At 41.7% G+C, this 15,423-nt stretch overlaps 1 protein-coding gene across 2 annotated transcripts in view; it reads left to right on the forward strand.

The window, feature by feature from the left end:
• Positions 1–15,423, forward strand: part of DPP10 (dipeptidyl peptidase like 10) — a 480,192-nt gene that overhangs the window by 214,100 nt on the left and 250,669 nt on the right. The gene's annotated exons all lie outside the window — the stretch shown is intronic.

Genomic DNA, 15,423 nt, shown 5'->3' on the forward strand with positions numbered 1-15,423 from the left:
TGGGGCGAGGTTGAAGGAACTAGGTGTTCAGGAAGAGGTTGGATAGCTACTGATCAGGGATGATCTAGGGTTAGATATGAATATGGCCTATTATGGTTATTTTCTACACTTCTGGGCTGTGCTGACGCTGCATGGGAGAGAATATTTCAACCCCGGGCCCTCTGCTGCTACCCCTGGCCTTCAGCTGTTGGGGTTCTGTTTAGCCTTCCTCAGAGGCACTGGGTGTTGGCAGCAGCTGAGGCTGGGCTTATGACTGAGGTGTGCTAGTGTTCCAGCTGGGACTATGACCTGGAGGTTCCTGGCTAGAGGATCTTGTCCCTCTGATTTAGCATTAAACTGATCATCATATTTGGGGTCAGGAAGGAAGCATGGACTGTGGGAGGTTTTGTCTTCCTTTGTAGCAGATGTGGGCCTTTTCCTGGTTTCTCTCAAGTGTATATTAACAACCTTTATAACAGCAGGATATTGACCTCTATGTTCCTCCTTCTTTACCTGCGGCAGGTTAGGGTGTTATGTCTTGAGTTGCATAGGTGACACGTGGGGAGGAGGGAGGTATGGGGGGGGGACATGTGCCTCCTCTGAGAGTGGGGGTGTCCCCCTGAGAGTGAGTGCTTCAGCTGGTAGGGAGGCACAGACAGTGCTTGTGCTCCTCCTGAAATTGTGTCTGCTGGTGGGACGTCGGTGACAGAAGCGTTGGTGCCACTTTTGCCACCGCTGTGCCACTGGTGTGCTTTGTGGCTGGCTGCTGAGGACCGCCCCCAGTTGTGTCCCCCCAAACTCGAGAGGCACCAGCTGCCCACGTTGTGTTGTGCCGAAGTTGCCTGTGTAGTTTTGTAAAGAGGTTAGACAATGTATTTGTGTAGGGTGGTTTGGATAGGGATTATCCTAAAACAGGTAGTGGGTTGAACTAGATGACATATGGGCATTCTTTGCAGCCCTACTTTTCTATGATTCTAAGACAAAGAGATTTAAATCAATGCCATACATTTGAATTCTTAGAATTACTGTAGGAGAAAATCAGGAATAAAACTACATCAATGTAAGTGTTGTGTGTGTGCAGCTATCCTAGGGTAGCTGTTTTCTATCAGCAGCTAGGCCAGGGGTTGTCAACCAGGGGTACGCGTACACCTGGGGGTACTTGGGAAGGCCCCAACAGGTACATGGCAGCAGTGCTGAGAAGGGGGTACTTGGGAAGCAGCGGGTACCCTTCCGCATTCACCTACCGGGGACTCTCCCTGCTCCACATGTGGAAGGGGTACCCACCAAGAGGGGTACACCCCTTAGAAAAGGTTGAAAACCCCTGACCTAGGCCATTATCTGCTCTCACCAGTGAGAAGTGTGTAATCCTCCAGAGAGCTGCTCCTGTGTGTGCTCTGGGCCATGTGTAATTAACATCATTTTATAAAACTAGTGTAAATTATACTAGTGGAAATATGTCGTGCATTCAGGACTTTGGCTGAGATTTTCAATAACTTATTTGTACGGATGGAGGAATTAACTTCAGTCCTCTGCTGACAAGACCATGCTTTCCATATTCTGTAAAATACGTATATTTGTATACTACTAACATGACATTTCTCCACTAGAGTCGATTCAATCATACCCTGATTTATATCCATTGACGATTTAGCTCTATAAATCTTCCAAAGTATTTATCATGAAACAAAACCTTGTTATCCTGAAAAAAATCCAAACCTAAGTGTATGTTCATCCAAATTGGTTTTCACACTAGCGTTGACAGTCATTTCTATTGCTGTGAATATTTAATGAGAAGTTGGATTATTTTTCAGGAGGTTTAACAATGGGGACTTTTGTTTCTTTCTCCTATTGTCACTGCAGACTTCTGCAAAGGTGAGGATCAAGGTAATCTCAGAAATTCTGTCAGACTATAGATTTACTAATTAGAAAGGTTTTCCTTTACAATCTGCTGAGTTTTTCAGATGACTTTTAAAGATCTGTTAGAAACTAGATTCTGAAATGTGAACATTACATGTAATTGAATATTCTCTTTGGGATTGATGCAAAATTCATATGATGGATTAAGTCTCCCTGTCCTGTCAATATTAACCCCTGTTTCCAGGTGTTCACAAGCTCTCTGGGTGCCAGTGAGATGGTTTCCAGCGTTCTGTACCTAATACTTATGTGTCTGTTTCTCTGTGTTTGCTCCTTTTTGTGTCTACTATACAACTTTAAGGATTGTACTTCCACTTTCTGCTCAAGCAGCATTGTCACATCTAATCATGTACCTCAGAGTTGTATGGAGCTGCCACAGTACTTTGTTACCTTTGTGCCTCCACAGCTGGCTCGTTCATGACTGGCTGGCTTTTAGTTGAGATGCACAATTAGCATTCTTTTTTCCTAACAGTTTATGGCAATTTTGGAATCCGTTGGAATACTTCCGTAGAACTGAGGTGGGTTTGTAGAACAATTATATTGGACACCTCTTTCTATTTTTTTCCTGTAAAATACAGGTAAATTTTGCTACTTCTCCATCTTTCCCTATCACTCCTTATCTTCTTTCCATTTAGAATGTAAAATCTTTGGAGCAGGGGTTGTCTGTCATGATACAGCTGTACAATTTTCTATCACAGCAGGGCTGTGCATCTAGTTACTATGGTAATAATAATGACAAAATATTGGCTCAGAGAGCAAATGAACCAGTATCATTGCAAAAATTAACCTTAGATTCAGCTCAGTTGCTCTGATATTGGTAAATCTTGGATTTCAGGTTGGGGAGAAAACTATGAAAGTTAACTTGGGAAATGTTAAAAAAAAAAAAAAAAGAAAAAAAAAGAAAAAAAAGGGAACATAGCAACCATGGGGAGCAACTCCACAGCACTATGGTTTAGAATTAGGTACTGAAATAGACAACAGCTTCAGTAAACAATCTAAAACTAGTTTTTGTTACTTCTGTAGTTGTGGTGGTCCAAGATGTATGCTTTTTTGGTGCTGTAGCTATTGAATCAACTGTATAGGTGGGAGCGCTGTTAGACAAGTTTCAGGCACAAAGTGCCCTTCTTCAAGTCTGGGGGAAAAGCAAGTGCAGCCTAAGCTAAGCACCAATTTTAACACAATGACATGTTAACTCTACATGTAAAAGAGAACAGGCACTTAAGGAGCAGACAGAAGTGCAGCTCCCCAATCTAACTCATGGCACTTCTCAGAAAGCACCATGAGTTAGACAGATCCTCCCAACCCACCAGATGTTAGCTGTTGGGTCAGGAGGGTGTGGGATCAAGCTCCAATTTGGAACATATCCAGCAAGAGGCTGTGTGTTGGCAATCTCTTCCCCTAGCTCCTCCCGCCCCCTCCTCCTCTCTCCTACCTCCTCCCCACCTTGCTACAGTGCTATCTCAGGATAGAAGATGGTGGTGGGGGGAGAGAGTAGAGAGAGCTTGGACTGGTGTTTGCTCAACCTGTGCTGGAATGTAGGTGGGTGGATTGGAGTCCAGCTGCCCCCACTGCCCATCCGCAGCACAGGCAGGGCAAACACCAGCCCAAGCTTCTTCTCTCCCATCCTGAGAAAGCAGTGGGAGCAGAGTTGGGCTGCCTCAGCCTGGCCACCAGAGCAGACACAAGTTAATGAAGGTGCTCTGCTTTTGAGCGCCTTCATTTGAACCCTCATACAACTTGTCACGTGATCAGATTGCTCTGCAGCCATGCACGTCTGTTAGGGCATGACTGTAGAGCACTTTCAAAGGGTCACGGGGGCAACAAATGGCATTTCTGTCTGTGCCTTTAAGGGGGTAGAAGAGGACTGTAAACTAGGAGCAAAGCAAATTTATCAGGCATAGTTTCAAAGCAAGAGAAGTTCAGCTGAATAAATAAACTAATTATGTAAAAGAACAAGACCATTCGGAAGGGAAAGGATCATCGTTACCTGTGAAATACTGAGGGCTTAGGGGAGACACCAGTAAGATTAAAAGGAGTCATGAAACCATCCTTTTTGTTTAGTCCATGGTATTTAGTATCCAATAAAGTAATGCATTTTTGTTCCCCGATTCTGACATTGTTGCTCACAGTTAGCACTGCTTAGCTCACCATCAGTCAATACAGTTCCTACTACTGAGTAAGGCTGAATATTTCTCAGTTCTTCTTCCAAGAGCTGCATTTTTGGGTAGTGTCCAAGAATAGAGTTCTGTGGATTATTGTGGGAAAGAGGCTAAGTGACTAGCTGGTAAGAAGAGGATTCTAAGTTACTACCTCTGTGGAGCCATACTTATCCTTGTTCAGAAAATAATGCGTTTCGAACCTCCATTGTCTAAATGGAACCATGTTTTTCAATGTGTTGTCTCCCATAAAGATGCAAACTGTTCTTCTACAGGCTCCAGATGCACGGTGTTTGAAAAATAACCCCCAGAATATAGCACTATGCAACCAATTCCATTTACTAAGAAGTGGCATATAGTTGAGGTCTGGAGTGGATTAGATTAATTCTGTTAGGTTTATTTTGGCATATCAGAGAATATGTCCTTTTGCACCTATTGTGTAATTCAAAATACTGGAAGAGTTGCTTGAGCACAATGAAATATGAGTTGAGATGCTAATACTAATTATCTGAAAACCAATCCATTTTATACCTTGATTTTCATGTATTAATTTATACCTGGAAATAAAGACAACATAGATTTGGGACCAAACTATATTTCTTCCAGTTATGTATTTCCACTAACCTTATTTTGAGCAATAGCAGTGTAACTTAGAATGGAATCTGACCCATTATTCCCTTTAAATAGTAAATTGCTTTCAATTAGAATTAAAAAGTGTTTGATGTTCAGGCTGAGCATCTGCAATGTCAGGTGAAGCCAGTGGGAACTGCAAGTGCCTGAAAATCAATTCTGTAGCATTGACCTGGCACAGTATTGAAAAAAAACAGTAAGTAAGGATAGAGAAGCACTTGCAGATTTTTTTTTTTAACTTAAATATGTGTGCATGCATCAGTGTGCATGTTAAAAGTACATGGCAGGATTTCTGATTTTATTCCTCTGCATTTTGTGATATTTTGCCTTTAACTTTGACAGTTAATGGAACAATGCACATCCGGCCAGGCACACTGCAGACCTGTGTCTCCTGCCAATAACACTAACAGTTAACAGAACCTTTAGAACTGGTGAACCTCATTTTTCATGCTGTCAGTGCATTGCCATTTTTCCCAGGCACATCTCTAAGCTTTAGCTGCATGGCACAAGGGGAAACATAGACAGAAAAGCATAACATATGAGCAAGTGTCCTGGTAAAATTATTAATGTAAAAATACTTCCCTAGCTGAGAAATACTTGGGACTGTGCCTCTTATATATTTTGTAATTGCATCACTGTGTGAGGGCTATGCTCGTGATATTGAAATCTGCATCCAGAAATATAATTTGAATAGTTTATGTGAATTTCAATTGGATTTAATGACTTTAGCTTTCCCCATCCACTGTTCCCTAAGCATTTTGCAATCTGCTCTTCCAGCAAACAGACAGACTGGAATAATATGGATTGTTAGCATTTGCAACAAATTGTTCATATTCTTTAATGTACTCCTTTCTGTCCCACAGCATTGTATTTTATGAAGGATCTTCTTCATCTGGTTTTCAAATGAATGCATGGTCCATGACTACATCTGTTTCCTGTATCTTCCATTTCTTCCTTTTTCTCCAAATGGTGACTATCGCCTACAACTCTGCGAGCTGCCAGCAGTGGATCTTCTCACATATTGAGGGTTAAATCCTGGCCTCACTGACGATAGTTAGAGTTTTGTCAATGCTTCTTATTCCTTGCCATGAGTTTGTTATCCAGATCCAAATACTACTTTGTTTCTTTGTATGGGGGGTGGAAGAGACTCTTTTTATACCTGGGCAGCCTTGTAGGACAATTCGATTCTGAGGTTTTCACTGGCTAATTGCTTTGCTTTTGCCTGACCTGTTTTACTTTCAGAATTGGCACTGTCAACTCTAACAGTCCCATGCTACTTTCTTTCATCCACTGCTTACCAAGCTAGCATCGTTGATACTATGGGATTCCATCATGCTGTATTATAATTGACAGTGCCAAGGGTGAGCGGCTGGCTCAGCTGGAATGGGTATTATACATTGAAGTCTTAACCAGAATTTTCAGGCGGGGACGGTTCAGTATTTGTAACTTGTCATCGTTCTTTATAAAATGATTTTTCTTACCCCACTCTTAGCGGCAGTCAGGTGGCTAGTTGCAGCAGGGATGCCTCTTCAATTGCCTCAATAAGACTGACAGACCCCTGTCCCACCTTAATGTACATTTGAAGTAAGGTTTTGAAAAGTTGTAAAAATGAGGGAAGTTTGAGCATGTCTGGGTAGGAGGAGAGAAAACAAATAAATAACAGTTAAAAAAAAATAAAACCAAAACCAGCACCTAAAGTCACGTATGGACTTTGACAGAACATAAAAACTGTATCCGTATGAACAGCTGGTGCAAACGTTCCAACAGACCTTGCACATGTATACTTTTACCTAGTCCTGTAACATACATTTCTGTACCTCTGTTTTAGATGTGCCATTTGTTTCTACCTCCCATGGACTTTAAAACAAATGCTTTTTGTGACATGTTTAGTAAAATGTTCGCATGTGTACGAAACACAGTTTGCTTCATCTCTCAGAAATGCCAATGATAAATAGTTAACATGTATAAAGTGCTTTAAAGATTAAATACTCTATTTATGTGCTAAGTTTTACTATTATAAATTAGGTGGCAAAGAAGCAAAACTCCTGAGTCCCACATCTTGCCCTCCGAGATTTGCCCGTTGGGTAAAATACAGTTGCCTTTGAAAAATGTGCACAGCAATACAATTATCAGGTTACTCAGTTTAAGCATTTGACCTTGTGATGGTAGAATAGGCTCTAGTTTTATCACTACAGTATGCTGGATTATATAATATTGCATAACACAGACATTACTGACTCAAGTGAATTAATTGTGCTGCAGTGATTATATGGGTATTTTTAACAGGGAAATTTGAGATGTAACCACTCGGCTGGCAGACAGAAGTGCCAAGTCTCTCTGCAAGACAAAATAGTGGCAAGCACCCAGAATCTGCAACTGGATCTCTAGCCATGTGTTTGTTTGGAGCCCCAATGACCTTGGGCAGGCATACCCCAGCAACAATGTGGAATCCTATTAGAGTCAGTACAGGGGACTAAGGCCAACGTGACGGTGAACAATAATCATTTGAGTCAGTTATTATGAACTATTTTGTACTGTCACAGAAATTAAGGTTAGAGAAACCATTAGCATATCTAGTCCAGGAGTTGCCAACCTGAGGCACGGGTGCCACAAGTGGAACAAGGAGCCTGTGTGTGTGACACATGGCAGATTGGGAGAGGGCAGGCAGCACAGTGACATATTGGGAAGGCATCAGAAAGCAGAGCAGCAGCTTGGCCAGGGAGCAGAAGAGTGAGCACAAGACAGGTAAGGGGAAAAAAAATCAGTGTGGCACTCAAATAGGGTGCAGGGCTAATTTGTGGTATGTCTGCCCAAAATGTCAACTGACCATGTCTGTCTTCCTGTATGTTAGAGGCCACTAAGATTCACTCAGTGTCCTATAACAAACTCAAAGTCTTGGTTTGGTTAGAAATACATATATGTCACAGGCAGAAGATAGGAGAGACCCATGTGTTGCTGATGCTTGAGGTCCCCTGAAATGGCAAAGGAATTGAATAGATGAGATATGTTAAGATGGTCCCAGCAGTTTAACCATAGCATAGATTTCAGGGAAAGCAAAAAAATAGTCCTTGGCTAACCCTCCAGCCCCAGATATGGTGGTTGGTATGACCCTGACTATGAGAGGCAGGTATACCTGCCACATATCCAAAAAGAGAACCTATAGCAAACTAGGGAGCTAGCCAACCCCTTTCACTATCCAATCCCTATCAGAAGCCAATCTTTGACATGGCAGAGATAGTGGGTCAGGAGCTTAGAAACAAGGGACAAGGAGACAAATCAGTTACTAGGTAAAGAGATTCCTTCCTAACCTCACAAGCTGAAGCCCTGAAGCATGAGATGCGTTTATAATCATGGTCTTAATTCAGGGCTACAAATGTGACAAGTGCTACAAATGCTATGAGCACATTGGATTCAGGAAGGAAGAGGATCAATAGATTAAGTTAAATCCCTAGAATCCAAGGCCAGAAGAGACCACTGCAGCCATCTGGCCTGACGTTTCCCACCTCTCACATACTATCAGACTGAAGGATTTCTCCCAATGGCTTCCATAAAGCATATCTGGAAAAATGTTTTAGACCCTGAGCAACAGTGAGTCCACCAGCTCCCCTGACAAGATGTTTTAATGTTTAGCCTCTCAGTCAGAAAACTGGATATTGCTTCAAGGTTGAATTCTCTAACTGTAACTTTGAGGTCTTGGATCTGTTTATACCCTTGTCAGCAAGGTCATAAGACCACTCCATTCCCTCGCTGTAAAGCATCTTTTTCCACGGGCATGTAGCTATATGTAGTGGTAAGTTATCTCTCAGTTCAGCTCCTTGAAGTGTGGACACCAGAAATGGACGCAGTATTCTAGCAGTGGTTCAACCAACTCTCTGTAGAGATGCAAGATTAGTAGCCTACTGCAAACTCTGACAGATTGTATACCACCAGTTTAAAATGATACAACCTTAAGTACCACCAGCAAAATTCAGTTCAACCTTAAGTACTGCCAGCAAATTTTTGCCATATAAAGTAATAATAATAAATCTGTTAATGTGTACCACTGACAGGTTGTCTGTGTACCACTGGTGGTACCTGTACTACAGACTGGAAACCGCTGCCTTACTAGATATTAGTAGTCCCCGTACTGTGGTCTGTGAACTACCAATAGTCCGTGACACTGCAGTCATTGAGGTGTGTGTAATACTGGACTTCATACCTTTCCAGTAAAAATGTGATGCAAAGAGAAGAGGTGTCGCAATTGGTGACAGTTGACTAAAATGTTTGGGAACTTTTGTTCTATATAATATCCCTTTTATATACCTGAGGATTTCATCAGTCCTTTTTGCCACTATGCTGTGCTGAGAGTGGTTATTAAGGTGGGACCATGAGTTCTTCTCTGAGTCACTGCTGTCCAGGACAGAGATTCCCATCCTACATGCCTGGTTGCCAGGTGTATTACCTTACATTTAGCTGTATTAATATTTTTGGATAGTAACCATTTAACTAGACAGCTTAAAATACCCTATCTTTTGTTGTTACCCCAGCAATCTCTGTCATCTGCAAACTTTACAAGCAAAGATCTGTCGCCATCTGTGGTAGGTCTGAAGATATTAAATGGTACTGAATTAAAGAACTGACCCCTGAAGAATGATACAGGAATGATGCTATGAAATATTAGCATCTCTAGGGTTACAAACACCTGCACATGATTCACAAAATAAACAGAGAGATTTCAAATAGGAATTTATAGGATCCAAAACATTCTGACCTTTTTTAATTCTTTGCAATAGAAAAATTACCCTATTATTTTTCCACAGTAAAACATTGAGTGAAAGCTAAAAGCTGGCATTTTCTGAGGAGTGTGTCTTGTCTAATGAGTCTAGAAAGATTGAGAAAGTATCATTAGTCTGCAATAACGGCTTCAAAGCAAGGCAGAAACAACATTTGGAGCCCTTATTCTCTTGTGCATCTGTGTGAGGCCTCTCACAATCTAGATGCTAGTTTATGAAACAATGTTCAGACTATTTGAAGTCACTAGGAACAACCATTTTGTGCAAGAACCACACTACATGATCTCATCATCTTCCAAGGTCCCTTCTGGCCTTGCAAATCTATGAATCTATATTATGGGTCATCCTACTCATCCATGACACTTTGTTTCATATTAGATTAGAAGTTCTTTGAGGCAGGAACTCTGCCTCTGCATGTGTGTGAGTGTGTGTATGGAGCGATGGACCTCAAACCTATTTGGTACCAGGAAAGTAAAAATAATAATCAGCTATGAGCTAACTTTATAAAAAAAAAAAAAAAATCTAGATATCAAAGGGCTGTGTCCTTTCCCTGTCTATGACTGTTTTGCCCTCTGATTAAAAATAAATAATAACAATATTAAATGAATATGCATTCTTATTTACATTCAAGTTATCAATCAAAAATTCGTCATTATGTTGAGTGGCCATCAACTGCTCCATTATCCAGTCTGAGAAGTGCTCTTTATCATTCTGAGTGCCATTCATTGGATTGACACACAGATTAACAGTGATTAGCCTTGATTACTGTACTTACATTCATTATTTTCATGGCATTTTTATTTTATCTATCATTTTATATGAGGATCTCAAAGCGCTCAAAACTTATTGTGCAAACTTATTGTACTTTCATCCATTGAGTTAAGTATTATTATACCCAATAGATAGATACAATACTGTGAGTTTGAGAGGTGAATTCAATGTCCAGGAAAGTTCATTCTTTGAGAAGTTCTGGCTCCCCAGTTCACTAGTACAACAAGCCCTTGTAACTTGAAAATAAAGATAAGCTTCTTGAATTATCTCACATGCCGTACCTTACATGTAACTTGCATTTTAATTTGGTTATGTGAATTAAATTACTTGTGTGTTAAAGTCCCTATAGGTTTGAGCTTTAAGGCTGGGGGCAGAAGTTGCACACAAACCAGTTAAGTGATCGAAACTAGTTTAAACCTGTAACAGAACAGAAGTTCAGTACACATAAACAGCTTCAAAATGGCTGAAGCTGGTTTAAGATAAACCTGGTTGAATGTAGTATCAGACATACCTGATTTAGGTCAAACCAGTTTATGAAACTTCTGTGTGAGCCCTCTTCCTGGTTCAAGTTCAATCAGAGTCCCTCAGCATGCTTTGCAGTCCTGGGTTCAGCAGTGCTGTCTGCTCCAGAGAGCAGGGCTGGCCCTGCCCCTCTGCTCCTAGCAGGAACAATGAGGGAAGGCTCACTGGTCCCCCAGGCAAACTCTGACTGAGGTGTGGGGACAGGGAAAGGGGTTAAACTCTACTTCCCTGACTATGAAGTTACCCTGCCCTGCTAAACTTACTGCTGGCTGCAGCCGTGGACTACAAATCCCACAGGCACCTTGAATCAGGAAGAGGAAGTGATGAGCAACCCTGCGGAGTCCTGTTACCATGATTGTGGACTGCAAATCCCAGAGATTGGTGGGGGGGGGAGGAGGAAGTGGAAGTGAACACACAGCTGAGCTGTTTAATGCTCACTTCAGAGAGAGAACTATTCTTATTTAAGCTTTTTTTAATTCAAATAGTTCAGAAGATATTATTGTAACAAGTTACAGATAAAAAACAAATCATATAATAAAAATCAAACATCTACTGTAACATATTTCAATTTTATTTCAAAACATAGTTTCCCAACCCAATTCCTCTTCAGCCTGGCAGCCATCCCTCCCCTCTGCCCAGGCAGACCCTCCAGCTAGCTCCAGATTGGGGTCTGGCCATGCCCCCTACACTTGAGCAGGGAAGGGCAGGATGCTTTGGGGGGCTTCTCTCTTCCCTTCCCTTTGGCTGGTGTGCTCTAGTGCTCCCCGGCTTCTGGCCTGAGCCACTACAGTCATGTGGTTGGTTGCATTTCCTGAATCAAAAGTGAATGTCTGTTTGTTTGCTTATTGGTCCAATTTCTGCAGTTTAGACTAAACTACAAATACTGAATCAATTCAGCCTTGAGCTTTTTTTGACTTTCTGTACTTAGCCTAAATCTTTGAAGTCCTGGTTGCCTGATGGACATAGAATGGGAGGCATAGTAATTAAATAAAGGATGATATAGTCAGGTATCATTGTATTCAGGATCTACTCTTTGTATTACTGTAGTGCTTCACTCATATCTATTGTCCAGCACTGTATGAACACAGAAAAAAATATAGTCCTTAATGGAACATCTAAGTTAAAAAAACAAAAAAACCAAAAAAAACAAAGCCTATGACAATTAATACAGAAGGTGAAATGAAGAACTGTTTCCTCAACCCCGTGCCTGATTTTTTCCAGAAATATATAATAAGGTTTTGGGGCTAGCGCTGTTTTTCTGTGCAAAATTTAGCATAGGTTGACCTGTAGGTTTGACTATGGCCTTTAAGTGCTTTTGTGGAAAGAGACACAACAGATGTTTATAGTATTTTCAACACATTATGAAGATATTACTAATCTGCAAGGAAAAATCGAACAATGGTTGCCTACAAAGGATTGTTACTTCCTATTAGAACTGTATTTTCTTCCTTTTTCTGAACTGCAACTATTAATTCCACACCTCACAACCTTCCTAAATTTTACTTCTTAACCACAGCCCTAGTAACACTGACCAAAATGCTGTCAATGCCACATAATTTCCCAGGCAAGATCTAATGCTAGACTAGCAAAGTCTCCTAATTAGCCTGTATTAATTTTACAAAAAATACCACAGGACATTCACTACTATCATATATTCTGAATTTCTGTCTAGTCACTAAAAACTAAACTGTGTTACTCTTTATCAGGGATGGGCAAAATACATCAATTGATTGTATCCAGCCTGCAGCTGTTCCTGCAATGCTCTGCATGAGGCCGAGACGCACCCACCCCTGTCCACAGCAGTCTACACCTGCCCCACACCCACCAATGGCACTGCCCCAGTCCTGGCCCTGGCACCGGCTAGTACATCCATCTTCCCAGTGGAGCTGCTCCTGCTGTTGCTGCTGCAGCCACCTGGGTACCGCTTGAATCCCCCCACCTCCAGTCGTTCCTCCTCCTCCTCCTTCTGCCCTGCTGTACCACTCTGGGTAGTGGGGGAAGCTGGAGCCAGGCAGCTACTATCCCAGCATGCGGGGCTACAGCTTCAGTTCTCAGTTGCTTTTGACCCATCTGCCGACCTGGCAGGAGAAGCCCAACTCCCAGGGCTTAATGCATGGACAGTCTCTCCAACACACACACACACACACACACCCCTCTCCCAGGCTCCCCACACACTACACATACCCCCACACCCACTCCATACCTTTTCTCCCTGCACACAATATACAAAAGTGACACTTTATTTTGAGCTACCATGCAATTGCCTCCATGTACACAACTAAAAAAAACATGAATCAGGACAAAACTATGTTTCAAAATAAAATTGAAATGTTACAGCAGATGTTTGATTTTTAGTATATGATTTGTTTTTATCTGTAACTTGTTACAATAATATCTTCTGAACTATTTTGTATGTGGCTCACCAAGACTTAAGTGGCCTGCCAACCAAAATAATTGTCCACACTTGCTCTATATGAATAAGGAAAGTGGACTTTACAGTGCTGCGATCCTGTTTTTTTCCAGATCATGTCTGCTTACTAGTTCATAACATTTAGTAATATACAGTGAGGTTCTCAGACATCCCAGTAACTTAATGATGCTCTTTTGTAGTTCAGAATCATATTCTTAGCTTTTCCTGCAGCACTACTTTCGGACTTCCATTATAAATTCTGATTTCCAGATTATTATAATAAGACAGTTATGTTTGATTAATTGTTAAATCTCGTGAAAATCTTTTACAATTGAACCCATTGCTGTAACTTATATTGCAGTTTAAGTTTGTTTTAAAAGCAATGGGCAAAACTTAAATACAAAATTAAGACTGAATACTGAATCTATTAAGGTCAATAAAAACATTTCCAGTGACTTTAGTGGAAAAGGTCCACATTAGGCCATTGAAAATAGAGAAGTATTTGATTCAGACTGATTCAGCCAAATTAGCTTCAATAAATTTGGCAGTGATTCGGAGAGATTTGGTGATTCAGCCATAGACTATAATGGGGAATCACTGTTGTCATTTTTTTGGCAGAATTGGATTAAAATAACAGGGTGGTAAGCCCTTCTGAGTCCTTGAAGCCTGCTGGGTTTCAAGGAGATGGGTGCAAGGGTTTCTGGGAAACTGCACCTCAAACTGTTCAAAGCAAAACTCATGATATGTGTGACTTTGTGCGTCTGAAAAATTGCAGCAGGGTGAAAACTGCAGAGACGGTAGCCCCTGTTCTCACCTTCACAACTCCACTGCAGCCAGTAAGCCTGAGGCCTCTCAGATCTTACAGGTCTGGGCTTTCCCCAGCCAGGACTCTGTGGTCTGGAGATTATCATGTGCCTCCTGCTCCTACCCGCCTTTCACCAGGGAAGTTTATGGTCCTGGCATTTCCTAGGGCTCCGTGCCACCAGCAGTCCCACCCAGGCCTTCCTACCCTGGCAGGGTATAGTTTAGGTCATGCCTAGGATGATGTGTGGCCTTCTCCTCCCCATATAGCCCCATTCCTTATACCTCCAATTTATTCCTGGCACAGGAGGTCAGCAGGGAGATGTTCTTCCCTTGGTGGCTGGTGAGAAACTAAAATGCTGCCTCCAGCTCTAGAGTGGGGCATTAAATGGCCACCATGTCCTGCCACATACATAGCCCCTTGTTCAGGCATGAGGGTGGCCTGCCCGATTTCAGGCAGAGTGGTGCAGGGGTTTCTGTGAAACTGCACCTCAAACTGCTGAAAGCAAAACTTGTGTCACTTGTGTGTGTTAAGGAGTGTACGTTGTAGCTCTCTTCATCTAAGGACATAGCCCAGACAAGGTTCTTAGGGTCAATCTGATATCTTTTATTAGACCAACTGAATAGTTGGAGAAATTCTTCTTTACAAGCTTTTGGGTTTTAAAACTCATCATCAGGCTGAGGAAGCATCTAGTTGGTGTGTATGTGCTCTTCCTGGATAGAAGGAATAGTAAAGAAGCCAGAGGCTAGTATGCAATGCAGGCAAGAAAGCCAGTCAGTGAAAATGGAAATGGAGGTGTCAGGGGGTGAGAGACAGGCAGGGAGGTCAGGGGGTTAGCAGGTAGAAGTGGAGAGGTACCTGCTACCTGGGGAGTCAGATGTCAGGCAAGTTGTAGCGTGTCATAAATCCAACGTCTACATTGGGTCCATGAGTTTCTGTATCTACTAGGAGATTGATGAAGTGAAATTCATATGCTTGTCTGAAAAGTGGTTCTTCTTTGATTACTGTATGTCTGATTAATATCTCTTCTTCTTCGCTGTTTACTGCATGTGTGTGTAATTAATAACATTAATATATCTTCTTCTCTGGTTACTGTATGTATCTGTAACTAACTAATATCTCTCATTCTCTGTTTACTCTGTTTACTGTATGTGTGTGTGTGTGTGTGTCGTGTGTGCTTTTGTGCACAGTGATGGATCACACTGCCAGGGAAAACACAGCTTTCTTTTTAAAAAGTGTGGCAAACAAGAATAAATTAGAGACTTTAGGGGGGGGAATAAGTTGAAATAAATGGATTGGATAGGGATAAGTAGAGGGATTCTAGGCAAGCATCATTAATAAGCTGTATCCAATCCTTTCCAAGAAGACAGACTAGCAGGAGACTGAGTAGGAAGCCAAAGAAGTCCAGTAGTACATTTCAGACATTGTTGCTCAGGCAGAAACAGCTCACAAAAGGAACAGAAAGAC

This window comes from Crocodylus siamensis, chromosome 4 (genome assembly GCF_052110815.1).
Source record: "Crocodylus siamensis isolate JL-2025a chromosome 4, ASM5211081v1, whole genome shotgun sequence".
Lineage (NCBI taxonomy): Eukaryota > Metazoa > Chordata > Crocodylia > Crocodylidae > Crocodylus > Crocodylus siamensis.